The 18985-nt window shown below is 42.0% G+C and overlaps 1 protein-coding gene across 2 annotated transcripts in view; it reads left to right on the top strand.

Moving 5' to 3' along the window:
* The window catches only part of LYN (LYN proto-oncogene, Src family tyrosine kinase), a 132692-nt gene that overhangs the window by 44010 nt on the left and 69697 nt on the right, over positions 1 to 18985 (top strand). The gene's annotated exons all lie outside the window — the stretch shown is intronic.

An 18985-nucleotide genomic window follows, 5' to 3' on the forward strand; every position in this document is an offset into this window, starting at 1 on the left:
TGGTACTTGTTTTTTCTTTTTTTTTTTTTTTATCATAGCAACCACAGAAAACCCAGTTTTACAAATATATGATGCTGTTGAAAGGAAGATAGCATGATCTAATGTTGAAACAGTACTACCTTGAGTGAGCAGCCCTCACGATGTGTGAGAGATGTCATTGTGTTTCCCTTGAAAATTTGAAATATCCCAGGGCACCCCTGTGACTTCACCATGGCACCCTGGAGGGCCTCAAAACACAGTTTGGGAATCATGGTACAGGGCTGTTCTATACCATCTGTTTTCCTTCTCCTCAATTTTATGGCACTTCTTGGCATCCTCATTTTTTTTTTTTTTTTTTTCCTTTTTTGAGATGGAGTCTTGCTCTATGATCCAGGCTGGAGTGCAATGGTGTGATCTTGACTCACTGCAACCTCCACCTCCTGGGTTCAAGCAATTCTCCTGCCTCAGCCTCCCTAGTAGCTGGGATTACAGGCGTCCACCCACCATGCCTAGCTAATTTTTGTATTTTTAGTAGAAAGGGGGTTTCACCATGTTGGCCAGGCTGGTCTTGAATTCCTGACCTCACGTAATCCACCTGCCTTGGCCTCCCAAAGTGCTGAGATTACATGCATGAGCCACCGTGCCCAGCTGCATCCTCATTTTTAAGAAAATAACTGGATCCAGCCATGACCTTCCATTTCCTCTTTTTCACCTTTAAACTCCTAGAGGGAGTTTACAGTGACTCTCCAGTTCACTCCTAGTATCATATACTGCAGATATGTCACTTGGTAAATCACTGCTTTGGCTTCAATCTTAGTCCAAAGAATGGTTGCCTTTTTGTTTGTTTGTTTTGAGACGGAGTCTCTCTGTCGCCCAGTCTGCAGTGCAGTGGTGCGATCGTGGCACACTGCAGCCTCTGCCTCCCAAGTTCAAGCGATTTTCCTGCCTCAGCCTCCCAAGTAGCTGGGATTATAGGCACCCACCACCACACCTGGCTAATTTTTGTATTTTTAGTAGAGACGGGATTTCACCATGTTGGCCAAGCTGGGGTGATCGGCTTGCTTCAGCCTCCGAAATTGTTGGGATTACAGGCGTGAGCCACCGCGCCCGGCCTCCTTTTTTTGTTTGTTTTGAGACAGGTTCTTACTCTGTTGCCCAGGCTGGAGTGCAGTGGGGCAATCACCGTTCACTGCAGCCTCAAACTCCTGGGCTCAGGCAATTTTCCCACCTCAGCCTCTGGAGTAGCTGGGACCACAGGCGTACACCACCATGCCTGGCTAATTTTTAAATTTTCTTTTGTAGAGACGAGTCTCATTATGTTTCCCAGGCTGGTCTCGTACTCCTGGGCTCAAGCAGTCCTCCCGCCTCACCTCTGAAAGTGCTGGGATTACAGGTCCGAGCCACTGCGCTCTGCCAGAATGTTTTCCAATTCTCATTCCACCATATTTTTTTTGCGTTTAAAATCCTTGGCTAGGTTCAAATTATTGCCTGGCTTTTGACCTTCATACTTTACCACAAGCTCATGAATATGCCAGACCTTAAGGGAGAAAGGCTTTCTATGTCTTTGTCTTCTGTGAACCCATTTAAACTCCACCACAGCCATGCGGGGATGGGCGTTATTGTTACCTTTTTCATGGATAAGGAAGCAGGCCGCCCGTGACAGCAAGCATCAGAATGGAACGGAAACACCACCTAGAGGTGCTGCCTGTCCACAGTTATGGCCAGGTTCCTGAGGACACCCTGGACGCTGGTGACTGGTAGAAATAAGTGTCTTGCTGTGTTTGATTTTTAATTTTTACAACTATATTTTTATAAAAGTAAATCATTATAGCTCATTGTGGACACTTCAGCAATGAAGAAAAAGAAAAACCAACTCACCACAGAAGCATAAAAGTGTTTATGTAAAAATTTTTGATTCAGTTTAATTTGATTTTAATATTGTTTCCATTTTTGTTATGTAATCATAACGTATATAAAACTTTTTATCTTGTTTTATAAAAATTTAATTATAAGCATTTTTTATTTAATTGCACAATTCTTTTAGCCATCCTTAAGAAATCTTTATCACTTTCAAGGTGATTCTTGCACATAATTTAAAAACCAAATAACTACAAAGCTTTAACATAAAACAGCAGATTCCTGCCCTACCTTCCTGAAGCCCCTCCCACGTAGATTTACCTCCCAGATCCAACCACTTTCTTATCTTCAACTCAATGGCTCTATTATATCCATTGAATGGCATCATGCAGTTTGTGTACCTGCTGCCCATCCTGTGTTTACTTAGTTGAGTTATTGAATGATTGATTGAGAGCAATGGTTCTGCAGGATTACTAAACGCTGATAAAGGCCTGTTCACTATGCATGTATAGATGTGTAAGTTCAGAGCTACATTATCAGATGTACTTTGCCTTGCGATTTTTATAAGCCTAATTTAACTGTGCATTTCACTTATCATAAATGGCTATGGGCATATTAGGAGTAATGACTTTATTATTAAACATTAATAGATCTCCCAGCTCTTGTCAGTTATTTTCCGAACCTAAAATTGAAGAAGTTTGGGAATTAAGCCAAGAAGATCTAATGAAATTCTATTGTATTTTAAATCATAATTATTAAGACACAGCAGGTAACGGCCTGCCCTTGATAACTGTAAAGACTATTGGGTGTTAAGAAGAAGCACATTATGTGGATACATGCAACTTCTTGTAGAAATATTTTCAGGCAGTCCTCTTTTTAAAAATGGAGGATCCCTTTTCAGAAATACTGATTCCCAAGCATGTGGACTGGTGTCTGTGCTGCCACAATATACTTTTTAAAAAATTAATAGACTTTATTTTTTAGAGCAGTTTTACATTTGTCTGTTTTTTATTGCTCCTTGTGGAGCCTGGCTAACTCCCAGGCAGTGCGCCCAGAGTTGCAGTTTTAGATTTAGATAAATTAGGCAGAAAATACAGATAATTGCCATCTAGCCATCACTGACTTCCTACCCTCAAGCAGCTTATTATTAACATATAATTAACTCCTATAATGAACATGTTACATTAGTGTGGTACATTTGTTATCACTGATAAGCCAATGTTGATACATTAATTAAAATCTACAGTTTTCATCAGGATTCACTCTTGGTGTAGTACATTTCATGGATTTTGACAAGTGTATAATGACATGTATTCACCATTACAGTCATACAGAATAGTTTCACTGCCTTAAAAATCTCCCATTCTTCACATTTATTCCTGTGTTCCCAAAACCTCTGGCTACCACTGATCTTTTTAGTGTCTCCATAGTTTTACCTTTTCCAGAGTGTCATACAGTTGGAATCACACAGTATGTAGCCTTTTCAGATTGGCTTCTTTCACTTAGTAATATGCATTTAAGGTTCCTCTATGTCCTTTCATGGTTGATAGCTTATTTCTTTTAAGCACTGAATAGTGTTCTGTTGTCTGGATATAAAATGGATAAATATTTTATTTATCCATTTACCTAATGAAGGTCATCTCAGTAGCTTCCAAGTTTTGTCAATTAGGAATAAAGCTGCTGGCCAGGTGCGGTGGCTCACGTCTGTAATCCCAGCACTTTGGGAGGCCGAGGCAGGCGGATCACTTGCAGTCAGGAGTTCAAGACCAGCCTGGCCAACATGGTGAAACCCTGTCTCTATTAAAAATACAAAAATTAGCTGTGTGTGGTGGCGGGTGCCTGTAATGCCCAGCTACTCGGGAGGCTGAGGCAGGAGAATTTTTTGAACCTGGGAGGCAGAGGTTACAGTGAGCCAAGATCACACCACTGTACTCCTGCCTGGGTGACAGAGTGAGACTCTGTCCCAAGGGGGAAAAAAAAGAGAAATAAAGCTGCTATAAACAACTGTGTGCAGGTTTTTGTGTGTACATACATTTTCAACTCACTTGGGTAAAAATCAAGGGGCACAGTTGTTGGATCATATGGTAAGAGTATTGTTTAGTTTTATAAGAAACTGCAAGACTGTCTTCCAGAATGGTTGGGTTATTTTACATTCCCCAGCAATGAATTGGAGTATCTGTTGCTCTACGTCTTTGCCAGCATTTGGTGTAGTCAGTGTTTTAGATTTTTCCTGTTTAATAGGTATATAGTGGTAAAGTATATCTCATTGTTGCTTGGTTTGTTTGTTTTGTTTGAGACGGAATCTCGCTCTGTTGCCCAGGCTGGAGAGCAGTGGTGCAATCTCAGCTCACTGCAACCTCCGCCTCCTGAGTTCAAGTGATTCTCATGCCTCACCCTCCAGAGTAGCTGGGACTATAGGCAAGCACCACCACGCTCGGCTAGTTTTTGTATTTTTAGTAGAGATGGGGTTTCACCATGTTGGCCAGGCTGGTCTCCAACTCCTGACCTCAGGTGATCTGCCGACCTTGGCCTCCCAAAGTGCTGGGATTACAGGCATGAGCCACCACGCCGGGCCCATTGTTGCTTTAATTTGCAATTCCCAGGTGACATGATATGGAGCATCTTTTCATGTACTTATTTGCCATCTGTAGCTCTTCTTTGGTGAGGTGTCTATTCAGATCTGTTGCCCATTTTAAAAATCAGGTTGTTTGTTTTCTTATTATTGATTTTAAGTGTTCTTTGTCTATTTCAGATACCATTCCTTTATTAGATATATATTTTGCAAAGATTTTATTTTAATCTGTGGCTTGTCTTTTTATTTTCTGAAGAAAGTATCTTTCACAGAGCAGAAGTTTTAGATTTTAATGAAGTTCAATTTATAATTTTTTCTTTCATGGATCATTTTTTCTTTCATGATCATGGATCATTTTGATGTTGCATGTAAAATGTCATCACCAAACCCAAGGTCATCTAGCTTTTCTCCTATGTTATCTCCTAGGAGTTTTTTAGTTTTGTGTTTTTGCTTTAGGTCTGTGATTCATTTTGAGTTGATTTTTGTAAAAGATGTAAGATCCGGGTCTAGATTATTTATTTACATACTTATTTATTTACTTACATGTGGATATACAGTTGTTCCAGTACCACTTATTGAAAAAAATATCCTTTCAGTGTTGAATTGTCTTTGCTCTTTTTGAAAGATCAGTTGACTATATTTGTGTGGTTCTATTTCTGGGCTGTTTATTCTATTCATATGTACTGAGTCTTTTTGTTACTTTCAGTGAAGATAAAATCTATTAGTAGCTAATTTTGGTTTGTGTTTGACTCTTAGTTTCCTCATGAGAAGCGGGGATCCATAGAATAGATCATTTTTACTGTTTCTTCCATCTTTACTGCGTGAGATTAGTGAGACTAAGTGAGACTAAGACTTAGTGAGACTAAGAATACAGTCGGGATGATGCTTTTCTCATAGAAAGTCTCTGGGTCTGTTTCAACAGCTACCAGATCTGTGTATGTGTCTTTGTATCTGTCTGTGTGTGTACAGGCATAGTGGCAGACATCTCTTTAGACATGATTTCTGGTTATGTCCTTTACATTTTATAACAGGATATTAAACTTAACATTCACGAATGAGTAAGAAAGCATATTTTGCCCCAATCTGTAACAGAAAATATCAATAATTGAGTTATTACCAGCAATTAAAATATCAGATTTCCTGGCATGAAGCTTTCATAAGGGGACATTTGGCAATGTTTGGAGACATTTTTGGTTGTCACAACTGGTAGCTGGGAGGCCTGGAGAGGTGCTACTGGCATCCAGTGGGTAGAGGCCAAGGATGCTGCTAAGTATCCTACAATACACAGAACTGCCCTCTAGAACAAATAATTTTCTGGCTTGAAATGTCAGTAGTGCTGAGGTTGACAAACCCTGTTGTAGAGAAGCAGATTTATTTATATCCATGGATATGTTTTCCTCTTTGCCTTGTCCTCTAGATCAGGCATCCCCAACCCCTGGGCCATGGACTGGTACTGGTCTGTGGCCTGTTAGGAACCGGGCCACACAGCAGGAGGTGAACAGCAGTTGAGCAAGCATTACTGCCTGAACTCTGCCTCCTGTCAGATCAGCGCCATAGTACATTCTCATAGGGGCGTGAACCCCATCGTGAACTGCACATGTGAGGGATCTAAGTTGTGTGCTCCTTGTGAAACAGTTTCATCCTGAAACCACCACCCCTGACCTGACCCCGCTCTGTGGAAAAATTGCCTTCCGTGAAACCGGTCACTGATGCTAAAAAGGTTGGGGACCACTGCTCTAGCTAACCTAGACTCCTGATGATTTGCCATCTATAGCTAATAAGCAGCAGAAGCTTATGGTATGATACAACATTCCACTTCTTTTAGGTTTCTTGAGCTGAGTTTCACTTTTTCGTAATTTCATAATAATTTCTATTATGTTACATGCATTTAGATAAGCTGACAACTCTTAAAGTGGGACATAAATACACTATTATGTGTATTTCTGAATATGGGTGGCTGGATTGTTGATCATAAAAATCCGAATCTGGAAGCAAAGTTGATGTTTAATAACTCTCCTTGGTTGGCTGGATATACATAATACAGACTCTGCTTTGAATGTCCCCTTCTGGTCCTTTAAATGGTCTATTTCCCTACCTTACGTAAGTTTCCATGAGCTCATCTTGTTTTCATAGTGTTCCCTTTTATTGTTAAGAGAAACAAAACCAAAAAACCCCACTTGTTTCAGCAATGCCCTGTTGTCTTCCTCTGTGTGAAATTGCTCAACTAAGAGTTACGCAAATGGGGATGCGGCACATGGTGGAGGCTTCTTGTGGCATGTTGATGGGGGACCAAGACCTGGTCTTGCCTCTTCCTTCTCCCCCTGCTGGCTTCATTCCGGTCATACCAGCTCCTGCTGTGGCCCTCAGCTCATCCCAGGATCTTGGCAGGGCCTGTTTCTTTTACCTCACACTGTAGCCCCAAACTCTTAGGCTCCAGTAATCTCCCAGCTTGGCCTCCAGTGCTCTGGGATTAGAGGTGTGAGCACCCATGCATGGCCACTCTCTAACTTCTTACTCCCACAGACAATTAGAGTTTGAAGGACCTTAGGCCATGGGTTCAGATTATCTTATTTTGCTTCAAAATTTTAAAAACTTTTTAATTTTTCTGTTATATACATATATGTGTGTGTATATATATAAAACTTAGTTATATATATATAACTAAGTTATATATAACATATATAAGTATATATATAAGTATACATATAAGTATATATGTATATAACTATATATAAGTATATATATACTTTTATATATATATAACTTGTATATGTTACTTTTTATATATAATAAAATACATTATATTTTTAAATAAAATATATTATATTATAAAATATAATATATAACTTGTACATAGCACATATTATATGTAATGTAATATATACATCCTATACATTGTATACATCCTATACATGTATACAATCCTATACATAACCTGTATGTTGTACATAAATATGTATATTGTTTACCTATTGTACTATATGTACATGTATAACTTGTCTATATATTATGTATTATAATAAAATACATTGTATACTTGTATACATAATTTGTACACAATGGAAAACATTTTTAAAATTTTAGACTAAGGGGAACTGAGCACAAAACCTAAGGGCCTCCAAACTCTGATTTTATACATATATAAAATTATATATATATGTATGTAAAATATACCTTTTAAATAAGGTATATATGATGGGAAAATTAAAAATTTGCAAGGGCAAAACCAAAAATAGCTGTAGATGAACACTGTGATAGTTTAGCCTATTTCTTTTCAGACTTTTTTTCTATTCATTTGTACCTTTTCCCCTCACAAAATGATATCATGCTATATATACTGTTTTTACATTTTTTCACTTAAATATATTGTGAATATCTTTTTATGTCAATAAATATATACGTATTATAATTTAATAGTCACATAGTATTCTTTTGTGTTGAAGTATCATGTTCTAGACCAATTTTCCAAAAGCCAGTTACCAGAAGGGCAATTTGATGTTTTCTCAAATGTTACACCATACCAGAAGACTTGTTTCTTTTAACTACTTGAATATTATTTTTATTTAAAAAACTGTATGCATTTTTAATGTGCTTCTGCTAGTTCTTCAAATGACATATCAACATTGTCTCTGCAATTAGAAAAAATAAAATTTAAATTCATAAGCGTCAAAAAGAAATTGTAAGTGACCAAAGCATTTCCAACACATATGACATGCTTAAACTTTAGTTTCTGAGAAGGTGAAATTAGGATGTGTTAACCTGGCAGCTGTTTGCAAAACTATTTGAGACGAAAGGATAGAACCATCCTGAAATAAGGAAAGGAAGTGTTCCTGTGCATAGGGATACCAGAAAGAAGCAGAAGACTTGAATCTCAAATGTAATAAAAGATGACATTAAGGTTGAAGAATTTTTTAAAAATTAAAATCCTAAAAATGTAAGGAGAGGTAAAGCAAGAAGTGAATTAGGAAACTACAGAAACAACCATATCTCACATTAAACTTAAGCTACTAATTACTAGTAACAGATTAATATAGTTCTAAGAAGACTCAATAATCCTTAGCTTTCTAAAAAATAGAACATTCGTCAAAATCTTTTAAAACAATTTTATATATATATATATATATATATTTTTTTTTTTTTTTTAGACGGAGCCTCATTCTGTTGCCCATCCTGGAGTGCAGTGGTGCTATCTTGGCTCACAGCAACCTCCACCTCTCAAGTTCAAGCAATTCTCCTGCCTCAGCTCCCGAGTAGCTGGGATCACAAGCATGCACCACCACGCCTGGCTAATTTTTGTATTTTTAGTAGAGACAGGGTTTCACCATGTTGGCCAGGCTGGTCTCAAACTCCTAACCTCAGGTGATCCTCCTGCCCTGGCCTCCCAAAGTGCTGGGATTACAGGCATGAGCCACCACACCAGGCCTAAAACAATTATATTTGATAAGAATTATTATACTCGCATGTATATACCAGGGAATACTACACAGCCATAAAAAAGAATGAAATCATGTCCTGGGCAGCAACATGGATACAACTGGAAGTCATTATCCTAAGTGAATTAATGCAGGAACAGAAAACCAAATTGCAGGCTCTCACTTATGAATGGGAGCTAGGCATTGAATACATATGGATGTAAAGATAGGAGCAATAGACACGGGAGACTACTAAAGTGGGGGAGGGAGAAGGGGAGACATTCACCAGAAAACTATTTGGTACTGTGCTCACTACTACCTGGATGGTGGGATCATCTGTACCCCAAACCTCAGCATCTTGCAATATACCCAAGTTACAAACCTGCACATGTACTCCTGAACCTAAAATAAAAGTTGAAATTATTTTTAAAAAAGAATTACTATACTCTTAAGCTAGGAAAGCACCACAACTAATACCAACTGTTATAAACTTAAGCTGTTAAAACTATCCCATCTAATATGACATTACATAAATCTGAAATAATTAAAAGGTACAAATTTTGGTGAACTGATCATCTTGTAAGTTGAAAACCCTCACAGAACTGGCTTTGGTGATGTGAATTTTGAGAGCCGATCTGCATTTATTTAACCAGTGACCTATAATTTGACAAACAAGCCTATTTCTATATGGTATTCCAAACAGTCCCACAATAAGTATTCTCTTCTATAGAGCTTTGTGTAGCCCCCAGTTATTTTATTATAAGTAATTTATTCCAAGAAGTGGTCATGTTGGGTTAAGAAGTGCGTACATTCTAACGGCGTTTAATATGTACTGTCAAGTTAAAGATGGTATCACTTATCCTCTCATGCCAAGCCCAGTGATTTCATTTTATGGTGAGGCAATTACAGTCCAGAGAAAAGAGTGGTTTTGTCGATAATTACAGGACTGTCAAGGCTGGACTCCACTGACAGGCTTCCTGAGTTCACCACTGTCTCATTATCCTCTCTGCATTCCCTTCCAGGCAGAGCCACATTTCCCTTTCAGTTTCTCTGTTCTAGATGCCAATCTTCCATATACCTCTTTAATTGTCTTGCAATTCTTTTCTGGAAACATTCTAGTAAATGCAGTGATTAAAACTGTACCCAGTGCTGCTGCCCCTTCACATTGTAGATAACTACATGACCCCTGGGTCTACCTACGGCTCTGCTTACATTTTGTGGCAAATAATAAAGAAGGAGCTTTGGCCAGGCACAGTGGCTCACACCTGTAATCCCAGCACTTTGGGAGGCCAAGGTGGGCAGATCACAAGGTCAGGAGTTTGAGACCAGCCTGGCCAATGTGGTAAAACCCCATCTTTACTAAAAGTACAAAAATTAGCCAGGCATGGTGGCGAGTGCCTGTAGTCCCAGCTACTCAGGAGGCTGAGGCAGGAGAATCGCTTGAACCCAGGAGGCGGAGGTTGCAGTGAGCCGAGATTGGACCATTGCACTCCAGCCTGGGCAAAAGAGCGAGATCTGTCTCAAAAAAAAAAGAAGGAGCTTCAAATCAGGCAAACACAGCAAACAGAACATAAAAAGAAGTTGGCAAACAGCTTAAGTTTGCCAACAGGGTTTGAATCTTTTCAAATGTAGTCTGTCTTCCATCATTACTGTTTCTTCTTCTTACCCGCTACTCCTTTGCAATCTGGTGTTTAGGTAGGTACAGGGTTGCTGCTGTGCTGTTTGGTAGAAAGAAGCCGTAGGTTCTCTCCATATTCTGTGTATGCTGTTCACCGGCCCGCTAAGATTTGACTGGGCACTGCTGATTCGAGGGATGTTAAATGGACACCCACCGTGCAAGTGCATGCAACTGGGAAACTTGTGGATCCCCTGGAAACCTTGACAGGCAGAATGAGGGGAGCCCTGAGACAGCATCTGGCTGTTTTGTCTTGACACCCCTTTCCTCAGTGCTCAACCCTGCATGAGACATGAAGAGAAGAGAAGAGCCAACTCCTTCTTCAGACCCAGAGACATCCCTCCTGTGTTGAGGGAGGTGCACCCTGTAACTAGCTAGCTAGTCTTAAACCCACTTCCCACCTCACCCCCCTTGCCCAATTGACCCTTAATAGTCAAAGTGGATGGAGGCTGGCAGGCACCTTGGACACAGGTTCTATGCCAGTCTTTACTCTTTCCAACACTCCTTCAGACACCTCTTTCTCACTTCTCCTAAGTCATATCCTCCTCCCTTCTAGGGGGAGCCTGATGGCTCACCTTAGTCACAGACAGGAGCTAACACCTAACCATCGAAGCAGCTCTCTGGTGGAGGTGATGCCCACACCATGGACGGAAGCAGCTCCACGGGCCATGGTCGTAGCCTAGAGGTGACGCCCACACCATGGAGGCAGCTCTGTGATCTGAGGGATTCCCAGCACCAAAACAGCATTGCCTTAATTGCCCCCAAACACTGTTCCTATTACACATGACATTTAAACCTTAGGGAGTTATGTTCATAATGTTAGGTTGCCTAAAGAAAAAAACAAAAACAAAAGCAAACTGAAAAAGCCTTAAATAGGGCCTTACATTGCAGGCTGGTCAGATAGAGAAAGCCGTGCTATGGAGCTTGGCCAGCCCGGGTTACCAGCTCACCACCTGTGCCCACCCTGGCTGCTGAGAGATTTTATTGAGGAAAAATATTGGAGAATGTTTGAAAATAATGACCATGGTATGTAAGGCAAAAAATCTTAGTTGTTTAAATAAAGACAGTCTGGCTAAGTCCTTTTCAGTTCTCTCTCTTTTAAAAGTGATTTAGGTGCCGGGCGCAGTGGCTCACGCCTGTAATCCCAGCACTTTGGGAGGCCGAGGCGGGCTTATCACCTGAGGTCAGGAGTTGGAGACCAACCTGGCCAGCATGGTGAAACCCTGTCTGTACTAAAAATACAAAAATTAGTCAGGCATGGTGGCGGACGCCTGTAGTCCCCACTGCTTGTTACTCAGGAGGCTGAGGCGGGAGAGTCGCTTGAACCCAGGAGGCAGAGTTTGCAGTGAGCCGAGATCGTGCCACTGCACTCCAGCTTGGGCAACAGAGGGAGACTCCATCCTAAAAACAAAAAAAAACAAAAAAAAAAAAACAGGAATTTGGGAAAATTGATGCAAGACCGAACTGCTTGAGTTGGGAATTAATGGGGTTGGTGGTGGAGCTTAGTGCTGGTGTCCTCTCTAAGTCTCTCCAGCGCTGCTGAGGCTGCCAACCAGGCCATTGTGTCCCCATGTCACTTTGATAAGCGGTTTGGAGAAAGCATTCAACTCTTCCGAAGACTTTGTTTCTCTAATCTGAGTCTCCTTTCCTAAAGTAGAGTAAGAAGGACAGTTAAAGAGTATCTAAAGGTTTCTGTGTTGGTGGGCAAAGTAAATCTCTTGAGTTATAGAACTGATACTGAAAGGCAAGTGTGTAGGGAATATACTTTTAGGGACGAATTCCTATAAATGATGCTTGAACCAGGCTTGGACCTAATTTGAAACTCAAGATCACTTTTGTTTCAGATAGACACCACCCACCTCTATTTCCCCAGGCTTCCTTTCTCTTCCTCGTGTCTTTCTAAGCTCTCTAATTCAGAAAACTCTTGGAGTTGGAGCTTCCTCCACAGAGAGGCAGCAAGACCTTGCATCAGTAAAGAAGTGCAGCTTTTAGGCTGGGCGCGGTAGCTCATGCCTGTAATCCCAGCACTTTGGGAGGCTCACGTGGGAGGATCACCTGAGGTCAGGAGTTCGAGACCAGCCTGGCCAATATGGTGAAACCTGTCTCTACTAAAAACATAAAAATTAGCCAGGTGTGGTGGTGGGCACCTGTAATCCCAGCTACCTGGGAGGCTGAGGCAGGAGAATTGCTTGGGCCCAGGAGGCAGAGTTTGCAGTGAGCAGAGATCGTGCCATTGCACTCCAGCCTGGGTGACAGAGTGAGACTCCATCTCAAAAAACAAACAAACAAAAAAGGAGTGCAGCTTTTAGATAGAAGGAATAGGTCCTAGGTTCTACAGCACTGTAGGGTGACTATAATTAAAGACAATGTATTGTATATTCCAAATAGCCGGAAGAGCAAATTTTGAATGTTCCCAACACAAAGAAATAATACATTAAAAATAATAAAAGCAACAAAAAGAGAAAAAGTACAGCTTTGAAGCCAGACCAAGTTCCAGTTGTACCTGAGACCTTTGATTACCTAGCACAGGTTCATCTCTGGGTTTTACTTTCCTCACACACAAAGTACCAGGGATAAAGTAGGCACATACGTGTTTATCCCTTTTCTACCCCCACATCTTTTGTCTCTGACCCTCATAGACATTTATAGCTACTCTGTTTGCTTTAGGTGGGTGACCAGTTGATATTGCAAAGTCAGGCAATAGACCCAGCAGTTGAATTCAGCAATCCAACTCCATAGTCCTTACTTCAGAATATTTTGTGAATTGTATAGTGTCTTCTTTAGGAATTTCAATAGAAAATTTCTATACAGGATCTTTTACCTCACAAGTGGACTTTAGAACCTAACCAACAAGGTGGTGGATGTCCTCTTAGATTTTTTTCCTGTGGACATTAAATATATATACATACATATGGATTGTGTACATATATTAGGTTGGTGCAAAAGTAATTGGCAAAAACCACAATTACTTTTGCATCAGCCTAATTTAAATATGTATATATAATTTTTTCAATCAGCAATTCTTGATTGTTTGATTAAGAATGTCCAAATATACAAATCTCTCTTTTTAACCCACTCATAATGGGTCACTTTGTTCTAACTTAAAGAACTAACCCCTAATGAGGGCATCTAGATTGTCTCTACTATAAGTCATGCTAGTGGGAACATCCTTGTGCCCCTGTGCAGTGTATTTAAAGAACAGATTTTGAGAAGTGGAATTCCAATGCAAGATTGCTTTTTTGTTGAACAGCTGGATAATGGTAAGGCATTGCTAGATTTTATGAAACCAAAACCCTACTGCCTCTGGTAAGAGTGAGTTTTGTTTTGTTTTGTTTTGTTTTTTTGATGGAGTCTTGCTCTGTCACCAGGCTGGAGTGCAGTGGCACAATCTTGGCTTACTGCAACCTCTGCCTCCCAGGCTCAAGGGATTCTCCTGCCTCAGGCTCCTGAGAAGCTGGGACTACAGGCGGGTGCCACCACGCCCGGCTAATTTTTGTGTTTTTTAGTAGAGATAGAGTTTCATCATGTTGGCCAGGCCAGTCTCGAACCCCTGACCTCAGATGATCCACCTGCCTCAGCCTCCCAAAGTTCTGGGATTACAGTTGTGAGCCACCACACCTGGCCAAGGTAAGAGTGATTTTTAAAAACCAAAAAATTATCCCAGAGTCTGGGAATAAAATAAAAGGGATTAAAATCACCCTTCTAATATTCTGAGGCTCTTGAATGAGGATGAACCACCCCTAATGGATATTCGTTCCAATGAAAGAAAGACTTTTTAGAAAGAGAAATCTCCAGCCTCACATTTTCTGGATGGGTCAGTGGATGTTGCTTTGTAATCAAAAGGCTGCCTGGCCATTTGTGTCTCTTTAGACCATATTGTAAAACTTTTGCAATGAACAGACTAGAGTTGTATTTGCTTGTCAAAGCCTCAGTTACTATCTTGTTTTAACCAAATTCTCTACGCATAAAGTATGTCTTTATTTAAAAATGGTTTTGAAGGTACTGCTGACTACATCATCCACAGCACTTGATATAAAGTGCATTATAAGCAAACTTGGAATTCCTGCTGGGGACACACATTCCCATCAGGAACCTGGTCTGCTTCCTCTCTCCTGCTGTGACTCATGACGTCCCTGGCCCTTCCTGCCAGAAAACCCAGGGCAAATGTGCAGGTCAGTTACAGCAGACCTGTTCCCTACAATGTTACCACATTCGCATTTTTCTCATTGCCTTGGCTCTGGTTTTCTGGTTTTATTTTGTTAACTTCATTATTGACTCTTTTGTGGTAAAACATTTTAAAGCTTTTTTCTCTGAGAAAGAGGTAGCCTATAAAAATAATCTCTTTGTTTGGCATTGTTAATAAATAGATGAAACATGCATTTCAAAATAGCCATTGTATGGCAAAGTGGTAAGAGCCCAGGCTGTAGACTTAGCTTCTGACTTAGACTTGAGAGCGCACTCCTGTGTGAGTGAGTCCTAGCCCCACCCCTCCCAGCTATGCTGTGCGCAAGTCTCTTAATCTTTCTGAGCCTCAGTTTTCTCCTCTGTAAAGTCATCTGGCCATATGGTTTCTTCAAGGATTAAATGAGATGCTCAATAAATTATAAATGTGTAATAGAAGAATACTAAGGTGGAAATCATTGTAAAGTGTAGCTCATACCACTTGGAACATGTAACCACTCAGTTTTTGTCAGGAGTATATTGTGTTTTCTACATTTCTGGTACTTTCATACAGCATAAGGAATTGCAAGACCTGTTCTGAGTTTGGGTTGCTCATCCCCATGTCACATGGAGGACCTCTCTTGAGGTTTCTGGTGGGAGGGTGTCTGAATGGGGGACCCCAAACACTTTGTGAGCAGAGATCAGCTCTGCCTGAGCAGTGAGGCTATGCTAATTCTCCACATGGCTTTAATTTTTTTAATTTACAGTGCATACATTCGATGTTAAATTATCCATGACAATGGCGGGAAGAAAATAAGCATAAATAAATGGCCATCTGTCGATCTTCCTGTCTTGGATGTCACCACCCCACCCACATCCACCTGCTTTTTGTTTCCGTCCTTCCTTTTCCCAAGACCACTGCCCTTGGACAATCGCCTCCATCTTTTCCTCTGTCCCCTTTAGAGGCTCGGGGATGGATTTCCTTACAGTAGCTCACTCTCCCCCCAACACTTCCTACAGAGTTTCTGCTCAGAAATAAAGATCTCAACATCTGATGCACACTGGATGTTCTCCTGAATAACTACAATACCATCATATTGCACTTACAAAACACAACAACAGTTCCCTGATATCATAATCTCATGTGTAAGTCAATTTCAGCTTCTCCAGTTGTCACATATCACAGCTGTGTGTCCCCCGCCCAGGCCCCCAAGATTCCATCAAGGTTGGTACATTGTCTCTTGGGTCTTCTCTGATATGGAATGGTTCCATCCCTTCCCTTTAGCTAGAGTATCCAGGCAAGTTTTCTTTAGAAAATGGCATATTGTGGGTTTTTCTGATTATCTTATTCCTCTCTTCCCTGTATTTCCCATAAACTGGAAGTTATTTTAGAGGTTTCTGTCTGTTTTAGAACAACAGACCCAGGTGGGTTTTGCCTCCCTTCCTCCTCCTCTCTCACCTTCATCAGGAGGGGTGTTGATGGGCACCTGGGAGTCCCAAGCCCACCAGCCACAGCTGCTCCATGTGTTCTTTTTTTTTTTTAGACCGAGTCTCACTCTGTCACCCAGGCTGGAGTGCAGTGGTGTGATCTCTGCTCGCTGCAACCTCTGCCTCCTGGGTTCAAGTGATTCTCCTGCCTCAGCCTCCTGAGTAGCTGGGACTACGGGCGACCATCACCACGCCGGCTAATTTTTTGTATTTTTAGTAGAGACGGGGTTTCACCATGTTGGCCAGGCTGGTCCCGAACTCCTGACCTCGCGATCCGCCCACCTCAGCCTCCCAAAGTGCGTTCATTCTTACTCTTTGAGCGCCTGCGTGGAGCTGTTTTAGGCGCTGGGGGTACTGCACTGAGCAAAGTAGAGGGAAGCTGTCCCAGTCAGCTTAGATGCTAGCTTAGGGAGCTGACCCTAAATAAACTGATACATGATGGAACGTGGGTGGTAAACCAGACAAGAGTGAGAATTAGTGCAGACCTGTCTGGGGCGATAACATTTCTGTAGGATCTGAGAAAGAGAGAGAGAGAGAGAGGGAGAGGGAGAGAGAGAGAGATGGAGTGAGGGAACGCTGGAGCGAGCAGTGAGGGCAGGGGAACTGCAGGAACGCGGTGGGGTGGGGACAGTGGATTCCCTGTGCCCTCGTTGTGGCGCGGCTCAGTCAGGGCTGGGCCCGTGCTGGGAGGGAGCTGGATCGAGCAGCCCGGTGCGCTGTGGGTTGGCTGCACCCATGCACGGCTCCTGCCCCGGAGCTCGCGGTGTGCGCAGGGTCCTCGTGCTGCTATTAACGTATTTGCCCATTTGTAAAGCACGATTTTAAGGGATGATGAGTTAAACACCGCTTTTTCGGGAGGGTGACGGGGCGTGGGAGGGATGAGACTGGTGAAAAAAGAACTCCCATGCTTACTTAGAGATCAACTCTAAACCCATGGCCATTTCAGAAACCTTAGCGTATAGAAAAATGTGCTGTTTTGAATCAAAGAAGTACTTGCTTCCCCTTTATTTTGGGAACTGCAGCTCGCTAGTTTCAGAAAGAGGTGTGGCTGCTCTTTAGAGGCTTCATACCTCAAGTAATGAAATGATAAACAAGTCGAAGTTCCTAGACCAACTGGAAGCCTGCAGGAAAAAACGCAGGCCTGGACGCGTGGCAGCGATGCAGGAGAGGGCCGAGTTCCCAGAAGAGCTCTTGAGGTTTCTTAGTACAATTCCTCCCCCACGAGGTATTGCCTAATCACACCACCTCTCCCCCTTCCCCAAACTCCTGTCATCTCTCCTTCCTCTAGACTTAACTCTAAGCCCTAGGCACCAGATTTGGCAGTGCTTCAGAATTACACATCACATGGGGAGCGCCATGCTCCCACTGTGCCCCAGAAGAGTTTCCCGGACAGTGTCCAGAGAATCTATTCGGTGAGAACCACCTTCTAATGAAGTTTATGAGATTTTATTTTTTTATTATTTATTTGTTTATTTTTGAGACGGAGTCTTGCGCTGTCGCCCAGGCAGGAGTGCAGTGGCGCGATCTTGGCTCACTGCAACCTCCCCGTCGCGGGTTCAAGCGATTCTCCTGCCTCAGCCTCCCGAGTAGCTGGGACTACAGGCGTGTGCCACCACGCCCAGCTAATTTTTGTATATTTAGTACAGATGGGGTTTCACCATGTTGGCCAGGATGGTCTCCATCTCTTGACCTCGTGATCCGCCTTCCTTGGCCTCACAAAGTGCTGGGATTACAGGCATGAGCCACCGCGCCCGGCTGTTTTGTTTTTAATGCATAGATTTTACCCAATACTGTAAGACAAGAACTGTGTCTGATTCAAATGTTCAAAATCACCTTTGCAGTCCCCAGTGTGTGTGTGTAGTGCTCAGCCGTCCTGCGTTAATGGAATCGCTGGATGACAGAGTTCATGTTTAGATGTGCACCGTGTGTTGTTCTGCCCTGGTCAGGCACCAGCCCCCTTCTTGCCACGATGGCTTTCCTCCACCGTCCTAGCATGGCTTGCGGAGGCCATTATTTTGCTTTTACCTGAGCTAGTACTCCTGGTTTCCTGACTCAGGTAGCTTACTGGGTAGCCCTACTGGATTTGATCTGAATGTTTTCATGAGTATCTTCTCTCCCATAAGTGTGTTTCCTCAATTCATTTCCAGTCTTGATGAAAGCCAGGCCATCTTCCTAGGCCCCCAGCTATGTTTAACTGGAGCCAGGTTCTGTAGATTCTAGCTCTTCATCACCTGCCGTTGAAGTCTCAAGGCCCCCCACCCCACTCCACCTTGCACACTGCAGATTGGATGTGTCACTTGTCTTCAGGGTAAAAAATCAACTACTCAGCATCACATCCAGCATGGGCCTCCCTCTCTGGCCCTGACTCCTGACCTTCCCTACCTGCTCCTTGACTGCAGTGTTTAGTGTTGTAGATAGAGTTCATTTTCTGAAGAGATTAGGTTGATCTAGCTCTCTGAAGGGGCCATGTTATCTTGAGCTCATGGTGGTTGCATATGAAGTTTCTTCTTCCTGGAATCTCTTTGCTGACTTTGCAACCTGGCTGCCATCCCTCCCATTTCAACTCACAGAGCATTTCCTTTAGGAAGCTTTCCCTGACCACCTCCTTTTCCTCTTGCCTGAGTTACATGTCCTTTCTTAGATCCTGTGGGTCCTCTGTCGTCGAGTCTTTACACATCTTTGCACAAGAATACGAGCAGAGTTAGAGCTGGATTTTGTCTGGGTGATGGAAAATTAGTGCTCAATAAATATTTGTTGAGTGAATGAATGGACAGGCAAACCTATTTGGGAACAGTATTCACATTTGAGTTTATTAATCTATATATGATAAAGAATAAAAGT

The sequence above is a fragment of the Pongo pygmaeus genome, chromosome 7 (genome assembly GCF_028885625.2).
Source record: "Pongo pygmaeus isolate AG05252 chromosome 7, NHGRI_mPonPyg2-v2.0_pri, whole genome shotgun sequence".
Lineage (NCBI taxonomy): Eukaryota > Metazoa > Chordata > Mammalia > Primates > Hominidae > Pongo > Pongo pygmaeus.